Source organism: Protopterus annectens, chromosome 6.part0 (genome assembly GCF_019279795.1).
Source record: "Protopterus annectens isolate FY-2018-M chromosome 6.part0, PAN1.0, whole genome shotgun sequence".
Taxonomy (NCBI): Eukaryota; Metazoa; Chordata; order Ceratodontiformes; family Protopteridae; genus Protopterus; species Protopterus annectens.
In genome coordinates this window covers 297,383,387-297,399,667 of record NC_056737.1, presented here as the reverse complement: position 1 = coordinate 297,399,667, position 16,281 = coordinate 297,383,387, and the positions used below count along the sequence as shown (strand labels likewise).

General features: G+C 45.0%; 1 protein-coding gene across 1 annotated transcript in view; it reads right to left on the bottom strand.

Moving 5' to 3' along the window:
• The window catches only part of LOC122803824 (serine palmitoyltransferase 2-like), a 581,324-nt gene that overhangs the window by 93,008 nt on the left and 472,035 nt on the right, over positions 1-16,281 (bottom strand). The gene's annotated exons all lie outside the window — the stretch shown is intronic.

Here is a 16,281-nt window from a genome sequence, read left to right as displayed (position 1 = left end):
GGGGTAATGAGATGGTTGTCTAGGAGGTGAGGAAGAAGTTGAAGTTGGACACATTTTTCAAGGAGTTTAGAAATGGGGGACAGGATGGCTATGGGACGAAAATTTCTAATGTTATTGTTGTTGCCCCCTTTGTGTAGAGATATAATAAAAGCTTGTTTCCAGATTTGGGGAACTGTGCATTCTTGAAGGGAGCGGTTAATTAAGATGCTAATGGGGTAGGCAAGAGTTTTAGCGGCTGCACTGAGAAAGTAAGAAGGGATATTGTCAGGAGCATTGGTACATGGTTTCAATTTCTGAAGAAGTTTCTTTATAGTAGATGTAGGTATAGGATTTAATGAGAAGAGGGTGCAGTCAGAAGAGGGGGAATTTTGGGGTAGTGGAGACGAGGATGGGGTTTGTGTAGAAGAGGAGGAAGAGGGGTTAGCGGGTGTGGAATAGGGTGTGGAAGTGGAGAGAGGTGTTTGAGAATGAAGAGGTCAATTTGGAGATGGAGTCGATAAAGAAGGAATTAAATTGTGTGGCTAAATCAAATTCTGGAGCATTTGGATCTGGGGTGGGAGTAACTGGTTTGCTGGGGTGGAGGAGAGTAAAGATCCCTTTCCAGAATTTTTGAGGGTTGTTTTTATTATGGTTTTGGAGTGTTGAGAAGTAGTTTTGACGATCAAAAGTAATCAGTTTCTTTGCTTTATTTCGGAGCATTTTATATTCGTTTAGGAGTGGTGCTGACTTATGTTTTTGGTAGCGTGCCCAGACTTTATCTCTCTGTCTCATGATAGCAAGGGTAGTTTTGGAGAGCCATGGGGCTGATTTGGTTTTTATTCTTTTTGTCCGTAAGGGAGCTTGGGAGTCTAGTAATTTTAAGAATGTTGAGTTGAAATATGAGACTGCATTATCAAGAGGTAGTATTTTTAGACAATTCCAATTAATTGCTTGTAATGAGTTTGAAAAGGTTATTGGGTTGAAGTTTTTTTGGTCACGGAATGTGATATAGTTATGGGTTCGTTGAAGGACAGTAGGAAGCCGGTAGGTAAAGGTGGGTGTGTGGTCACCAAGTGGGTCGGGAAGAGTGCCGCTGTTGGTGAAATAGAGAGGATGGGAGACTAGAATCCAGTCCAGTATACTCCCATTGGACAGGTTTTTGGCAGGATAAGTTACTGAAGTGATCAGTTGTGAGAAATTATAGAGGTTGATGTTCGTGGAATTTGTAGGAGACTGGATAAGGGCCCAGTTAATGTTTACATCTCCTAGGATTATGGTTTCATTACTAATGTTAGTGGATAGCCAGGAAAGGATAAGTTCAAGTGTGGAGATATTATCCCCAGGGGGGATGTAAAGGGAAGCAATGCATATGTGTTTATGATTATTGATTTGTAGTAGGGTCAGGAGAAGTTCGGCATTGTTGAAGCGTGGAATAGGTTTATTGTAGGGAGTAACTACTAGGGAGGAAGAATATAGAAGGGCTACTCCTCCACCTTTTTTGTGAGGTCTGTCTTTTCTTATGATAGAGAAGTTTGGAGGAACTATTTCAGAGTCTCTAATGTGTGGTTTTAGCCAAGTTTCTGAAATAGTCAGGATATCTGGCTTATTGTGTGTGAGCCAAGCATGAAGGTTTGGGACTTTGTTTGCTTTGGACCTAGGCGGCCTGTCTCTGTCTTTATCTTTGCGTTTTTTCAGAATGTCAGTAGTCGGGTGGCTTACCGAAGACATATCTGGATAATTGAACCAAGTACCAAAATATTTAGAAGCGAAAACGTACAGATGACGAATAGTTTGTGGTTTAAATAAGGCACAAAACTGACAGCAAGGTACGTTGTGGTCAGGGCCTACACAAGGAATACAGTATGAATGAAAATATTTATGAGGTATTTGCTTTCCACAATAAATACAATTATTGACTTTTACTGACATCGGTTTAGAGCAAGAAAAGTTTCCCCAGTGGGGTACTTAGCTTTAGTTGAAGACTTCGGTTCTGAAACTCGAAAACGAAAATTTCAGGAGTTGGCAGACCTGCCCTTGTGAACTGCTTCTGCTTTGGGCACCGCAAAGCAAGAAAGACTGATGTAATGGTGTCGGCTGCATGCTTTATACCTCTGACTACCTGACGTCATAGAAGATGAGACAGCAACCGACGCAGGACCCAAGACTTAGATAATCAGGCTGACTGAGGGCTACTGCAAGCAGATAACCCAAATGTGATGACTGCAACAGTGAAACACGAAGAACATCTGGCCCCTTGGTTAAAAAGCAGCATCAGGAAGTCTAGAACATCATGAGTAGGGGGGCAGAAAAAAGTCCACATGATTTTGAAGTGCCCAGTGTACAAATCTTTTCCATTTACTAGCATAAAGTTTCCTTGTGGATGGTTTAAGGGAAGAAAATTTGGCAGACAGGGCATGAGAGCATCGGCTGTCTGGCTATTACTGGAATTGGAGAAACCAAGCTGTTAGCTTGAGAATCAGAAGGTCCACATGTATTATGCCTGTAAGGTGAGACAGGAGATCTGGAGCTGGGTCCAGAATCCAGGGTTGATTAAATGAGGCCACAGGAAAGGAAACCAAATCTGTTGAGGCCAGAATGGTGCAATGAAAATAACTGCTCTTCAACCTAGCAGCTCTGTGAAAGAACTTTAGAATCAGAGGATATGCATAAAGTAAACCAAGGGGGGGACAACAGTGAAGAAGAGCATCCCTCAGTAACTCCCTCTGTTGGGGGTTTAGGGAAAGTAGCTGCTGCACTTGTTGTTCAGGAGAGATGTGAAGAGATCACAGCAAAGCTGGCCCCACTTTCAGAAAATCAATTCCGCTACATTCTCGTTGAGGGACCATTCAAGGTATAAAAGAATGCACCTGCTCAATTTGTCTGTTAGCATGCTGGATTTCCCAGGAAAGTGCATTGCAAAGAGAAAGCGGTTGGAAGATATTTCCTATTGCCACACCCTTAGTGCTTCTTGACATAGGGGATATGATCTGGTCCCTCCGTGTTTGTTGATGCCCTAAACCAATGACATGTTGTCCATTTGTAATACAATTGTTCCTTACAGGAGAGCATCCTGAAAGGCTTGCAATGCTAAAAGCACTGCTCTCAACTCTAGGACATTGACATGGAGATTGGCCTCTTCAGAGGACCATATGCCTTGGACTGTTTTTCCCAAGTAATGCCCCCCCACACACACACACACACACACACACACAAAACCAGCTGGCAAGCATCAGTGATCACTATGGCCTTTAGCTGAGAGGGAAAAATAAACAGCCCTGTAAAACTTGTTTAGAGTGGATCCACCACATCAGATCCTTCTTGCACATGTTACCGAGATTCGCATTTGAGCAGATAAAGGAAGCTGAAGTATTAACCAATGAGATGCCAACATCCACTGAAGAATCCTCATATGAAATCTGACCAAAGAAACTAAGGTTATTATTGCTGCCATTGATCCCACTGCTTGAAGAACCAGGCAGGCCGAGATTCTGGTACTGCAAATTATCTTTTTAACTTGTGATCTTAAAGTCTGAACTCTGGAAAAAGGAAGGGAGGCTATCGTTGATTTTGTGTCGAGTAGCGCTCCTGTGAATTGTAGACTTTGACTTGGTTCTAGATGAGATTTTTCATAATTTATTGTTATTCCTAGCAGTGCACAAGTCTTGCCATAATAAGCCGATACCTGGTCTGGGTATAAATGAGACAGTCGTCTAAGTATGGAAACACCCTAAATCCCTGCTGTCTCAAGTGAGCTGCTGCTACTGCCATGCATTTGATGAACACCCTAGGGGCTGTGGTGAGACCAAAGGGCAGCGATCTGAACTGGTAATGAATTGCTCCCAGCCAGAAGTGCAAGAACTTCCTGGATCGTCTGTTCATCTTTACAGTGGATGTAAAAAGTGTACGCATCCCTGTTAAAATGTCGGGTTTTTGTGATATAAAAAAATGAGACCACATAAATCATTTCAAAACTTTTCCCATCTTTAATGTGACCTATAACCTGTACAATTCAATTGAAAAACAAACAAATCTGTTAGGGAAAAAATATAAAAAATAAAAAATGTACAATAAGCTGATTGCATAAGTGTGCACACCCTAAAACTAATACTTAGCTGAAGCACGTTTTGATTTAATTACAACATTCAGTCTTCTTGGGTACACACCTGCCATCAATTAAAGAGACTACCCCAAATAAAGCTGAGCTGTCCTAATAGGATTTTCCTGACATTTACTCAGTTGCCTGCTACAGCAAAAGCCATGGTTCGCAGAGAGCTTACAAAGCATCAAAGGGATCTCATTGTTGAAAGTATCAGTCAGGAGAAGGGTACAAAAATTTCCACAGCACTGAATATACCATGGATCACAGTGAAGACAGTCATCAAAAAGTGGACAAAATATAGGACAGTGACATTGCAAAGAACTGGACGTCCCTCCAAAATTAACAAGACAAAACAAGAACTGGTCAGGTAGGCTGCCAAGAAGCCTATAACAACACTGAAGGAGCTGCAGGAATTTCTGGGAAGTACTGGTTGTGTACTACATGTGACAATAATCTCCCGTATTCTCCATATGTCTGGACTATGGGGTAGGGTTGCAAGACAGAAGCCTTTTACACAAAAAATATCCAGGCCTGGCTAAAATTTGTAAAACAATACAAGTCTTTCAAAAGCATGTGGGAAAATGTGTTATGGTCTGATGAGACCAAGGCTGAACTTTTTGGCGCCAATTCCAAAAGATACGTTTGGCGCAAAAACAACACTTCGCATCACCAAAAGAACACCATCCCTAGGGTGAGGCATGGTGGTGGCAGTATCATGCTTTGGGCTTGCTTTTCTTCAGCTGGAACTGGGGCTTTAGTCAAGGTGGAGGGAATTATGAACAGTTCCAAATACCAGTCACTTTTGGCCCAAAAACTTCAGGCATCTGCTAGAAAGATGAAGATAAAGAAGAATTTCACCTTTCAACATGACAATGACCACAAGCATACATTCAAATCAACAAAATGATGGCTTTACCAGAAGAAAATTAAAGTTTTGGAATGGCCCAGCCAGAGCCCAGACCTAAATCCAACAGAAAATCTGTGGGGTGACCTGAAGAGGGCTGTGCACGACAGATGCCCTTGTAGTCTGACAGATTTGGAGCACTTTTGCAAGAAAGAGTGGACAAATATTGCCAAGTCAAGATGTACCACGCTGATAGACTCCTACCCAAGAAGACTGTATGCTGTAATTGAATCCAAATGTACTATTAGTTTAAGGGTGTGCACACTTATGCAAGCAGCTTACTGTACGTTTTTTATTTTTTATATTTTTCCCCCCAACAGATTTGTTTATTTTTCAATTGAATTGTACAGGTTATAGGTCACATTAAAGGTGGGAAAAGTTTTGAAATGATTTATTGTGGTCTCACTGTTTTATATCACAAAAACCTGGCATTTTAACAGGGGTGTATCCATTTTTATATCCACTGCATATGATGGAGATCGACTGAACACATCCAGTCATCCTTTTCCAAAAATGAAGAATGGACTGAACTGTCACCATCCAGAACTTGGTCTTTTGAACAGATTTGTTTAGATTGCTCAGATTCAGAATTGGTCTCTAGTCCCTTGTTTTCTTTGGCACTAAAAAGAATCTTGAGTAAGTTCCGGATCCCTTCTGGTCTGGGGGGCCTCTTGGATGACTCTCTTGTCTAGCAACTTTTGTATGTGAATTGCTGCTTGTTCCCTCTGACTGGGTGGAATATCGAGGACACTTCTGGAATTCACAGGAGGAAGGGAAAAAAGAAGTTATGTACCTACCATAACCTTCCATGTTAGTTGTCTTCATCTCGCCTTCTTTCTTGCTTGTTGGGATCGGAGCCGACCCTCGGGCTCCGACTCGGCCATTTTCTATAGCGCGAGAGCTGTTTACTGGCTCGAGGCTATCCCTTATCCCATGACGCCTCGCGCTAGCTACCCAGATCTCATTTGTAATAGCTAACCCCAGACATAGCAAGAATAACCTGACCAAACTAACAGGTTGGGCATATCTGTTTATACTCTCCAAGTTAGGAGAGGAAACAAACCAGAGAATACTCAGCCGGTGAAGCCTAAACTCCTCTCGGTCCAATAGGACAGGGGGATGGAGGGGGGGGACGCAAGAAAGAAGGCGAGATGAAGACAACTAACATGGAACGTTATGGTAGGTACATAACTTCTTTATGTTAAGTTGTCTATCTCGCCTTCGTTTCTTGCTTATTGGGACAGCGTCCCTAGCACCTACTATCCTGGGTGGCTCATTGGAACAGACTCTTCAGAACAGTGGAACCAAAGTTAGCTCTATTCCTGGAGACCATGTCTAACTTGTAATGAGAGATAAAGGTATGAGGATTTGCCCATGTGGCAGCGGCACAAATAGAGTCCATGGGTAACCTAGACTGGAAGGCTACAGAAGTGGCCAAAGCCATAGTAGAATGACCTTTCGGTTTGGTAAACAATTCTTTGTTTCTCAGTTGGCAGATGAAGGTAATAATGTGAGACAACCACCTGGACAGGGTCACTTTGGAAACGGGAAGACCCCGTTTACCCCTAGCATAGGAAAGGAAAAGTTGGTCCGACTTTTTCTTATATCCTTCATTCTATGCAGGTAAAAACGCAATTGTCTATGAACATCCAAAAGGTGTAACTTGTATTCTGCCTTGTTGGTATAGTTAGGGAAAAACACTGGAATGTCTACGGATTGGTTTAGATTATTTTCTGAGCAGACTTTAGGAAGGAAGGAGGGATTAGTTCTCAGAGCAACCCTGTCCTTGTGAAAAACTAAGTAGGGAGAACGAACGCTTAGTGCTTGAAGTTCCGAGACGCATCTGACTGAGGTAATAGCTACCAGAAAGAGAGTTTCCCAAGATAGAAATTTAAGGGAGCAGGATGCTGCCGGTTCAAAAGGGGGCATAATCAAGGAGGTTAGTACCAAATTAAGGTCCTAAGGAGGAGGGGGATCTCTCACTGGGGGCCTAAGGAGAGTAGTCCTTCTAAGAAAAGCTTTACACAGCTTATGAGACATAATATTTAGATTAGAAAACCAACATGATAGCTAGAGATGGCCGCTAGTTGAACCCTGATTGTGACAGAAATGGACCCAGAGTGAAAAAGCTCTGTTAGAAACTCCAAGATCACGTGAACTGGGGCTGAAAAGGGATCTATGTTCCTAGCCTCTGCCCAATAAGAGAAACATTTGCTAGCATACGTCTTCCTAGTAGCCAATTTGTGAGAGGAGACAATAATTTCACGCACAGCCGGGGAAATGCTGGGAAGCCTGGCTAGGGTTGGAATAGGATGAACCAAGCTGTGAGCTGGAGTGTTTGGAGGGGTCGATGCAGCTCTCCTGATTGATGAATCAGCAGGTCTGGAATAGGATCCAGGGTCCAGGGCTGCTCGAGAAGGTAATGGTGCAGGAACGGAAACCAAATCTGTTGAGGCCAGTAAGGAGCAATGAGGATCATTTTGCAACGCACAATATCGCTTTCTGTATGAGTGTGGGTACAAGAGGGAAAGGCTGGAAGGCATAAAGAAGTCCCTGAGGCCAATCGTGGACTACAGCATCTCTGGTAGGGTGACCGGGAAGTGGTAAAAGGGAGAAGTGGTTGCTGCATTTGGTGTTGAAGGGGGGGTGCAAACAGATCGCAGCAAGGCTGTCCTCATTTGCGGAAGATAAGATCCGCAACTACCTGATTGAGAGACTACTCGTGAGGCATGAGAATAGCTCTGCTGAGCCAGTCCACTATGACTTTGGACTTCCCAGGGATGTGCGTCGCAATCAGAAATCATTGGGAGGAAATCACCCACTGCCAGAGTCTAAGTGCTTTTTGACATAGGGGGTAGGACCTGGTTCCGCCCTGCTTGTTGATGTACCACACTACTGACATGTTGTCCATTTGAATTGCAATGGTCCCAGGAGGGAGGGAGTCCTGAAGTGCTTGCAACGCTAGTAGCATGGCTCATCTCCAAGAAATTTATGTGCAGATGGTACTCGTGAGGCTGCCAAGTGCCTTGGACCGTCCTGCCCAGATAATGCCCCCCCCCACCCTATCAGTGAGGCATCCGTGGTCACTGTGGCAACCGGAGGGGGTTGGATGAATGGTCTGCCCTGAGACACTAGCGGGGAGACCATCCACCAGGAAAGGTGTCTTTTGCAGGTTTCTGTAATCATGATCATGTGAGACATGGGGAGCTGTTGAAAGGACCACTTTGTGAAGAGAAGCGACTGAAGGATTCTCATGTGAAAACGGGCCAGAGGTATCAGAAGAATTGCCGCTGCCATAGAACCCAGAGTTTGAAGGACCAACCTGACTTGTACCCTTTTGCATTGCATGAGGATATGAACTTGTTGCCGAATCGTGGCCACCCTGCCGGCGGTAGCCTTGCGGACATACTTCTTGTATCTAAATCTGCTCCTATATAGGTAATAGATTGACAGGGCAACAAGGCAGATTTTTCAAAATTTATAGTAATGCCTAGCTGGGCACAAATTGCGATTGTACAGTCCCTGGCTTGAAGGAGTTGATGCCTGGTAGTAGCAGTAAGGAGCCAGTCTTCTAGATAAGGAAACACCTGGAATCTTTGACACCTCAGGTGAGCCATGATCACTGCCATACATTTGGTGAACACCCTGTGGGCTGTGGTGAGACCAAAGGGCAGAGCTCTGAACTGATAATGATTGGCTCCCAGCCGGAAGCGAAGGAATCTCCTGCAGCGCCTCTCCATCTTGATGTGATAGTATGCATCCTGGAGATCTACTGAGCACATCCAATTGTCCTGACCCAAAAAGGGTAGAATGGACTGTAGCGTGACCATCTGAAACCTTGTTCTTTGAACAGACTTGTTTAGTCTGCTGAGATCCAATACTGGCCTCCAGTCCCCTGTCTTTTTTGGCACCAAAAAGAATCTTGAGTAAGTTCCGGATCCGAGTTGGTCTGCTGGGACTTCCGAGTTGATCTGCTGGGACTTCCTGGATGACTCTTTTTTTTTAGCAGTCTTGAAATTTCTATGACTGCTTGGGCCCTCAGATTGGGTGGAACATCTGGAGGGGATTTGCTTGATGGTAGGGGAGGTTGGAAGAAGGGAATTACATAGCCTCCGGATATGATTGAGTGTACCCATTTGTCTCGTGTAATGTCTTGCCAGGCTTTTGGGTACAGTGAAAGTCTTCCCCCGACTGCCTCCAGAGGCGGGCAGTCGGGCAACCCTTCAGGGATGCTGGAAGGGCTTGTCAGAGAAAGATTCTCTGCTGCCCTGGTTCTGTGGACCCCCCTCTGCCCTGAGGGCGGCGTCTGTTGTTGTTTCCTCCTCTGCCCCTGGAGGAAAAATCACTACGTATCAGGCAAGGCTCCCTGGGATTTCCGAAACCACATTTTTCCACTCTTCTAACCTTTGGGATATGGTCTGGAAGGAAGGGAAAAACTGACTCCCGCGGCAGAGAGAGTCTTGCCTTCCTGTTCACACCTAGTGAGAGTGTCCTTCACCTGTGGCCCAAAGAGAAATGAACCGTCAAAGGGAGTGTTGGTGAATGACGCTCTAAAGGGCTCCGCAAAATTACACAGTTGCATCCATGCGTGTCTCCTAAAGGCCACGCCTGTACCTGCGGTTCTACTCGCACCATCGGCTGCATAGGAAATGAGCCTCATGGAGGAGTTAACTACTGAATTAAGGGTCGCCAGCTGAGAAGCTACTTTAGCTTGAGCCCCTTCAGCTGACTGATCCTGGAGGGTATCTCCAAGCTCTTTCAGGAGATCCCTCTGAAGCCTGGTAAAATGGCATAAGTAATGGTCACTGAAGCAAATATACGCTTCCCGTATCTATCCATAGTCCTAGACTCCTTGTTAGGTGGATGGACAGAGGAAGAAGTTTCCGCTAACTCCTTTTTATTGGCTGCTGCTACTACCATGGCAACCACGGGAACACCCTTGGTAAGGAACTGTTTATCAGAGGGTGCAGTGATAAACTGGCCGGGCCTCCTCGGGGCAGGTTCCACTGTATCTGGGGCTGACCAAGCCCTTCAAGCCACCACTGACATTAGTGGATTGAAGGGCAGTGACACCGAGGAGGTGGAAGGGCGGGAACCAAATGCATCCAGGAATACGGATTTATCCTCAGTAGGGGCTAGGGCAGTCCAGTTCCCCCTCTGCCTAAGCATTTCTAGGATGTCCGAAAAGGAAACCTCTTCAGGGGGGGATCTCTGGGACCCTTCCGATTCATCCAAATCCGTATCCGAAGTGACAGACTCAGGGGAGTTAATGTGCTTCCTCTTGCACTTCCTCTTCCGAGGGGCCACCTCTGAATGATGAGGGGAGGCCTTGGAAGAAGAGGAAACACCCAGTGGGGTGCTCTGGAGCGTTGGTTCCCCACACTTGGGGTCTGGAGGAGGAACAGAGGTTGACGCAGGCACTACAGGGGACGGAGCCAGTGGGGTCGAATGTGGTGCTGACTCAGGGGCCAGTACACTCCTCATGACATCTAAGGCATCCCTGCCACGATGCAAAGAAGGCTCCGGTTCCAAGAAAACCAGAATCCTCCTCGCACTGGGGGGGATGGCTCCGAGACCGATGTAGGAGCCGAGCTCACTTGCGCCGAAGCTCCGAGAGGGAGAACAGGGTCAGACAAGGGTCCGACGCCACTCGCCCCCTCGGAGCCAACGAGGGAATCTCGGCGCGCAGATCCCTTGACAGAAGGCACCATCGAGGGGATCGGAGCCAACGACAGAACCGAAGGGGAAATCATTATCGGTGTCGACAATGCCACGATTCGAACCCCAACCATCTCCGGCTCCGAGCTTAAAGGAGTCGGAGGAGGAACATCGATGGAAGCAGACAGAGCAGACACCTGTTGAGGAGGGCTGGATAACATTTTGGCCAGTGCCTGTGACTTCAACAACCTGCTGACCACTCTCTCCACGTCGTGATCCCAGAGTCTAGAGGACCAAGAGGAGTGGGAGGATCTGTGACTGTGGTCACTCTGCAACAGGGGAGACCGAGGAGCCGAATGTATAGACTCTAGAGAAGGGGACCTCAGTCTCTTATGGGTCTGAGATGGCTCCGAAGATACTGGTGGAGCCAACTGGGAGGCAGCCTCCTTGGTTCCAGCTGGAACCGAAGTAGTAGGTAATGCTTGGGCCAATGACAGCTCCGAGCTGGGAGCCGACGATTTGGTCGGTTTAGGAGATTTCACCGGCTGAGCCTTGGCCGGTGAATCCTGGGGTTAAGAAGACCCCTTAAGATAAGCTTATTTTTGTGCTCCTGTAGAACCCTTGGGCTGAATGCGTGGCATACAGAACAAGAGTCCTGCAGGTGCACTGCGCCTAAGCAATAGACGCAAGAAGTGTGCCCATCTGTCAGAGACATTTTCTGACAGCATGAGACACACTTCTTGAATCCAGACACTTTGTATTCTTTAGACATATCTAGTAGAGAAATACTACCTTACACTGAAAAGTTTTTGGCCAAAGGCCCAAAAAGCAAAAAACTACAGACACTAACCTAACCAAAAAACACTAACTACAGTCAAGAAGTTTTTTTTTTTCCCTAACTAGGAAGCCTCTAACTTAAACGGCTACCTATGAAGTAAAAGAGAAAGGCTTAAACTAAAAACGCTACTATAAGAAGAGATAGGAAAAAAGGAGGGTGGGGGAAGAACTCTCTAATTTAAATGAGTTCTAAGGGAAAATTAAATAACACAAACTACAACAAACTAATTAACGACTATCGAAAACTCTAAACTATCAAAAAAGGAACCCTAATTTGCTAGAAAAGTATTATAATAAACTTACACGAGCCTGAGCCAGTAACAACGAACCTCGCAGCTGAAGCGGCAAATGAGATCTGGGTAGCTAGTGCGAGGCATCATGGGATAAGGGGTAGCCTGGAGCCAGTAAACAGCTCTCAAGCTATAGAAGATGGCCGAGTCGGAGCCGAGGGTCAGCTCCAATCCAAACAAGCAAGAAACGAAGGCGAGATAGACAACTTAACATATGATATTATATAACCTCTGGAAATTATCCTCTGTACCCATGTATCTTTTGTTATTTTGAGCTAGGCTCTCTGGTGCAGGGACAAATGACCCCCGATTGCCTTCAGAGGGGGACAATCAGGCCTTCTTTCAGGAGCACTGGAAGGGTTTGCCAAAGAAAGATTCTCTGGACCCTTGAGGATGCGGCTCCTCTGCCAAGAGGGTTGCGTCTACCATTTGAATTTCCCCTCTTTGCCTGTAGAAGAATACTTTCCACGTGTGTCCTGGAAAGATCCTTGTGATTTCTTGAACCACATCTTCCCCCACCTCGATGATTCCTTGAAAAGGATCTTTGAGAGGTGGAAAAATGTATGCCCATGGCAGAAAGGGTCTTTCTATCCTTCTCACACCTGGACAAAGTGTTTTTTACTTTAAGGTCAAAATGAGACGCGCCATCAAAAGGAGCATTCACAAACACAGACTTAATGGCTCTGCGAAATCAGACAAGCGCATCCAGGCGGGTCTCCTCAAGGGTACACCTGAACCCGCTGCCCTTGAGGTTCCTTCTGCTACATCAGAAATGAGCTTCATGGAAGAGTTGGATATCGACTGTAGGGTCACCAACTGAGAAGTGATTCAAACCTTCACATCTTCATAAACAGTTCTTGCAAGGGTATCTGAAAGTTCCTTAATGAAATCCCTCTGTAGTGTGGTGAAATATACCAAATAGTTCAGCGACCTTAATGCAAAGGTCGCTGAAGCAGAGACACGTTTCCCAAATCTGTCCATCACCCACAACTCCTTGTTGAGGGGATGAACAGAGGAACTTTCCTCTGCAAGTTCCTTTTTAGTAGCAGCCGCCCCTAACATCAACAGTGGACCATTGAACCAGAACAGTCTATCCTCCGGTGTGGTCAAAATTTTGTTGGGCTTCCTGGGAATGGGCTCAGTGCTGGCAGGTTCCTTCCACGCCTGCTGAGAAACCAAGTCAATGAGCTCGTCAGTGGGCAGAGTCACCCAGGAAGTAGATGGGCCAGTACCAAATGCCTCCAGGGCTGGGCTTCCAGCCACCTCTCTGTTTCAGGATTTTGAAGACGTCTCTGAACAAGACATCATCAGGTGGTGACCGTATAGATTCTTCATCCTTCTCAGACTCTGTATCCTCAGTGACAGATTCAGGGGAAACTAAATGCTTCTTCTTGTTTGTCCTCTTCTTAGGGACTTCCTCAGTGGGATATTCTGGGAAGGTACCAGAAAAGGTCGGAACACCCAGATGGGATTTCTGGGGTTTTGGTAGTGGCTGTCCATGAGGACAGGTTAGTTGAGACTATTGGTACAGAGGTGGGATCGATGTAGGTACAGGACCAGAGAGGATAGGCAACATCTGAGACATGGTTGCTGACAGGGTTCTCTCCAAAGTCCTAAAGGCAGACCTTCCTGGGGAGGGATAGGAACCTGGATCCAAGAAAAAGGGATATCTGATCCCTGGGTCCTTCCCTGCTCCAAGGAATGCCCACCCCACCACCGACACAGAAGTCAGAGCTGAACTTAGCACTGCCAGAGATGGCTCAAAAGCTCTTAAGAGTCTACTGAAACACCAGGGCAGAATCAGCTCAGAGCTCTCCAGATTGGAATGTACTGATGACCTCAGAGCAAACCTTGAATCCAAGGGTACAAAGATACTCAGATCTGAAGTAGACAGGCCTGGACAACTCAGATCTAAGGGCTCTGAGACCATGGAAGGAGTCAGAGAAGAAAATCTTAGAGGCAGCATTGTAGATGTAAGGGCTTCCTGACCCCGTGGGGTAGAAGCAAAGGTAAAAAGCTGGCTGATTCTGTGCCAAGAGGCTCTTTCTCACTACCCTCCCTATATGCTCTAAAGTAAGGTTTCTAGAAGAGCGAGAGGAATGCATAGAAGGCAAGTCTAGTCTGTCCAAGAATGGAGAAGGCAATCTTGATGGGACTGGGTCCACCGATAGGGAGTACCTTGTTCCAGGCAAAGGAATCACAGCCGAAATTTTTGGCTGATCCGAAGCCTTCGGATCGGAGGAATCCTTACCTTTTGGAGACTTCGGAAACAGAAACAGTTGGATCTAATGGTAATTTCTTAAGTCTTTCTCTGATCCAAAAAAGAAGGCAGATAGGAGAGTTGAGTTTTGTTTTCTTCTTTAAAAAATGAAGTAACATAGTAGGATCGAAAAAGGTCTTTTCAAAGATTTCTCTGAGGTCTTGGAGGAAGCTGCTGAAGAGCTCAAAGAAGTATGAGGTACTTTGTTTTAGGCATGTCTTCAGAAATAGCTTCACCAAAAGAGGAGGGCAATACCCCCTTCAAAATAAGTTTGTTTTTGCATTCAACCAATGCCCTCAGGTTAAACGCATGACATACAGCAGAACTTTCTTGTAGGTGAAGTGGACCAAAGCAATATACACACAAGCGTGCGAGTTAGAAAGGGGGAATTTTCTGACCACACTTCCCACATTTTTTAAAACCTGCCAGGGTTTTCTCTTTCTCTGCCATGGTAGTAAAAATAACAAGACAGAAACTTAGCAGCTAACAAATACCAACAAGTACGATCAAACCACAAAGCAAAACTGTTGCAGAACACAAAAAAACAGCAGAGGAATCAGAAAAACTCAGTTGTACTTTTGTACCAAGCTCAAAATGTACCTTCGTACCATGTAGTAATGAGCCAAAATCCACTTTCATTTGGACATGTTTAGCTAAGGCATTAACAGTATTATATTCTTCAGAGGGTCTGAAGAATATATTGTATAAACAAAGGTAATACTGTTAATGCATTAATGTTAAAGCATTGTAAGCTGTCGACGAAATGGAAGACAGTCAAATGAAATTTAGGTCAACTGGGTGTCGGTCAAATGAGTTTTAGGTCAAGTGAAGTAGATCCATACACATACATACACACATATACATGTATGTATGTATGTCATATATAAAACAACTGAATAATTACAAAAATAAAGCACTTATCCAGTTGACTAGATCGAGAAACAAATCACCACATCTTTCACCTAACACTGGCAAATGAGATCTGAGGTAATGGGGATTGGTGCACTACGGGTAAGGGAGAAGCTCGAGAGTTCAAAGTAACCATGAGCTTTTGCAGCAGCCGAGTCTGATCTGATGTCTGGGATCCGAACCCATCAGTTGAGGACATAATGAAACTTCACAACATCAGATCTTACATTATAAGGCCTAGTTCACCTGTATGCTATCTAGTTTATAAATATGAATAAATGTTTTAATTGGTTGCACCTTGTATTTGTCTGCTTTGCCTGGGTTATGAAAAAAGGATCTTTGGACCAGCTCAATCATATGGTGAACAAATGTTCTACAAATAGAACTGGTCCTTCCTCCTCTACTTCTAGGACATAGTCCCAAGCAACAACTGTTGGGTGGTTACTAACAAAGGCTGTCTATAACACAGTAACAATAAGAGGTACCTGACTTATGTCTCAGAAGCAGGAAATTAATTAATTCTCACTGAAGGATGAGAAAGAAAAGGAAAGGACAAGCAAACCTTGTTAGCAAAATTCAAACTATCTTTTAAAAATAGAAGACAGTAATGTGACTACTAGATGTGTAAATAGCATGCCTACGTGTAAAGGGAAATCTACGAAGAAACAGTCTCCGCAGTGAATCTATGTGAGAGCAAAGAACAGTCAAGAGGCAAAAAGATGTCACACTCTCCAATGGGAACTCTGACTTATGTAAGCAGAGTTACTAGATCAGCCAAGAGTTACCTCATGAATGAAGGAGGACCTAGACAGTAAGTACACAAACATCAAGATAACTAAAAAGTGACTTCTGGTCCAATAAGTGAGAAAGGTCCAAAGTTGGTGACAGAATTCCTCAAGAATAAAGTCAAATATGAAAAGCATACCAGAAAATGACCAAAAAGGTATCAGGGGCAATCCAGCTGTGTGACCACAACCGAGCCATTCTCAGGCTAACTACTGACAAATGACACAACACCATGGAGGATACGTTAAAGTAGCAGCACAGAACTACTAGAAAAGCCCTGGATATCAGTGGAAAGGGTGGAAATCCAAAAAGAATCATTCCGATCCATGGGAATATGAAGGCATCTGTCTTCCAGGTCCATTTGCAAGGATTTCTGGAGCAAAATTGTAGTCATCTGTTCTGAGAGGAGGCATACAGACCTACTTGAGGTGTCCTCACAGTTGGATCAATTCTTGGAAGAACCCAGGGTGCAGTTTCAATTTAAGGGGGTCTGCCTGTACAGCACACTGGGTTCCTATTAAATGAAACCTTGGTATAAAATGCCTCTGAAATCACACAG